The sequence below is a fragment of the Palaemon carinicauda genome, chromosome 8, assembly GCF_036898095.1.
Source record: "Palaemon carinicauda isolate YSFRI2023 chromosome 8, ASM3689809v2, whole genome shotgun sequence".
Classification (NCBI taxonomy): Eukaryota; Metazoa; Arthropoda; class Malacostraca; order Decapoda; family Palaemonidae; genus Palaemon; species Palaemon carinicauda.
In genome coordinates this window covers 74762278-74765512 of record NC_090732.1, presented here as the reverse complement: position 1 = coordinate 74765512, position 3235 = coordinate 74762278, and positions in this window count along the sequence as shown.

Sequence of the window (3235 nt, the reverse complement as noted above, 5' to 3'; positions counted from 1 at the left end):
GATCACGATATGGAAGCTTCCAGAAGAAATTTCTGATGCAATCTGGACCACGTGTCAAGTCGTAATGGAAAGGGCAACACGTGTCCTTCCATGAAGCTATATATCTTAAACAAGGTTTTCCCTTCGCCTCGGTATCTCAAAATATGCTGACTACACTAATTAAGACGATGACTTCTTGGTTAAAGCAGGACACTTCCCTTATCACGGCAGCCGCTCTCGGTGATGCTTGGTTTACTTTAAAAATGCTGGAGATAGTTGAGTGAGTGATGACAGGTTTTAATAAACAGGGCCGTTGTCGAATCTCGTCTTGCCTTGCTGTTCACACTTTGGGAATAGATATTTTTGTTTTTTTAAACATCTTTAAAAGTATTATATCTACACATGACACATTCCCCTAAAAGACAAAAAAAAAAGAAAATCTACTGCTTTTACTTTTTTTTTTTTAACCCATTCATCCCCGAACTGAGGAACATCTGCATGAAACTTCAACTTAACATCAGGAAAACATTTTTCTTTCGCATTCCATTCACTCAACACAAATCCTCAGCAAAAAAAAAAAAAAAAAAATAAATTCCTTGATGAAAAGAAAAAAAAACTATTTTTTTTTCTGAAAAATTTCTGGAAAGGCTATCAGCTTTAACTTTATTCTTTCCTTTTATATGAATTATCTTCACATTATAATTTTTTAGCTCTAAACTCCAATGCATGAGACGTTTATTCTTAATTTTAAATCTTTCCAAATAGACTAATGGATTGTGATCTGTATACACAGTTGAAACAGGACTACTATGTAAAAAAATCTCAAAGTGCTGTAAGGCTGAAACCAAACTAAACAATTCCTTCTCAATAGTTGTATAATTTTTTGGAGATTTATTTAGTTTCTTTGAATAATATGTGACTGGGTGTTTTGTTCCATTCAATTCTTGCAACTGACTCCTCCTATACCAATGTCACTAGAACCAATCGCTAAATTGAATTCCTTGCTAAAATCAGGTAACATTAATACTGACTCTGAAGCATTACGGCCTTTAATTTATTAAAAGCTTCTACACATTCCTCATCAAATACAAATCTTCGTCCCTCCTTAAAAAGATTAGTTAGGGGAGCGCTTATTTCTGAAAAACTTGGTACAAATCTACGGAAATATGAAACCATCCCGAGAAATCCCATGGCCTACATTTTAGTTGTTGGGATAGGGAAATGGATGATAGCTTCTGTGTTCCCATTTTTAGGACAAATCTTACCGAGACCTACTTTATGCCCTAACAGAGTGATATAGGTTTTTCCAAACTCGCCTTTCCTTAGATTTGATACAAGGTTTGCCTTTTCAAGGGCATTCAGGACTTTAGCTAAAATTCGTAAATGTTCTTCCCAAGTTTCTGAAAATATAAAATGATCATCTAAATAATAATAATAATAATAATAATAATAATAATAATAATTATAATAATAATAATAATAATAATAATAATAATAATAATAATAATAACTATAGACGGCTTTATCCACTTCATCTCTTGATGTAAGATATCAATTTTCTGTAAGCATTTCTATATACAGTTTGTACTACTGTTAAATAGAAATGGGTAACTGTTTCACAATTAATGAGCATGGTGTGGTGTTGTTCGTTACAGCTAATCCTCCATCATTCAATGCATTTTGATATACGAATGGTGGAGTTTTAACACCTAATTCATTATATGTCTACATTTTTGCAGTTTTTCATTTTATCATGTTCGTAAAATATATGATCTTTATAGTTACATTATACTACCAAGACAGCGTCATTTTCTTCCACTACATTCAAAATAAGGTTATGAAATGTAGAATGTCACTTTCTCTAAAAAAATCTTTAATGAGATGGTCCTGTAAGTAAGACTTGTGCACCAGAAGCCTTAGAACATAAGCTAGTTACAACTCAAATAGACAATGAAAGAATAATGATTGGGATAACACTAAGAAACAGACACAGAGCAACATGTAAACGAGATTAAAATAGAGTAGAGGATATCCTATCATATAAGAAAAAGAAATGGACATGGACAGGACATATAATTAAAATTCGCAGACGATAAAAGGACATTAGGAATAACAGAATGGGTCACTGGAGATTGTAAAAGAAGTACTGTAGGGAAAGGAAGAGAAGACGATGGAATGGCAAACTAAAAAACTTTGTGGGTGTGGACTGGCAGAGAAAGACCACAAACACACGAAAGTGGAAGGAAATGTGTGAGCCCTTAATTCTGCAGTGGACTAGTAACAGCTGATGTTGATGATGATGAGATCCAATTTAGCATGTTTCCTTCGATCATTTTATGGAACTTCGCCCACCAAATATTTTACTTAATTCAGTACAAAGAGGATTTTCATCCTCACCTTCAAAAAATTCTCTATCATCCTAACATTGCTTTCCACGAGCTTAGTTCTAAGATCAGCACTTGGTAGAAGAATTTCTTTTAATCCTTATCGATTGCGCGAGGCAAATTTCCTTCGATTGCAGGAGACGAATATACGTCGTCAGATATTATCCATGAAAATTCATATCCAATGTCAGTATCATCTAAGAAAAACTATGTATTTGCACAATAATTTGTTTTATTAAAAAAAAAGAAAAAAAAGCTAGCTGGCATAAGAAACCTTACTTAATCCCGATAGTGTATCAGTTGTTTGAGTATCGATAAGCTGATGATCACGACTTCAATGCACGTGTTTCATTTTCTTTGAAATAAGCGCACACGTAGTAAAACCCTTCATCTTTGGCATGATTGGTGTCGTAAAAAAAGGAAATAAAATAACGAAGTAATCACACAAAATGCGAGAATAATACTGGCGAACGGGAAAAAGTCAATGTAATGATAGCATGACATAAACGTTTCAGGGCCTGAAAAACAATGGTTGTTTACTCATCGGAACACGTGTATGTCACATATTGTTATTGTTACCTAAAGTATTTTTGAGGGCCCCAATAATCTTAAGGGATATTGAATATTCGTGAATGCCCTTCGCCAAGTCAATGACAAGTTGAACCTTCCTCAAGAAGACGGCCTATGATTTATGTTCTCCCATGGCAATTTACAAGTTCTACACCTCAAATCACTTGTCTAAGGAACTTTGCGTGCTGAGGGTGATATCATCAAGCTCCGCAAAAGAATCAGAGGCCAAAACTACTCTCCTAAGGACGATCACACAACTTGTTTGCAATGCCTGAAGCCAGTTTGCATACAGCCAGTTTGCC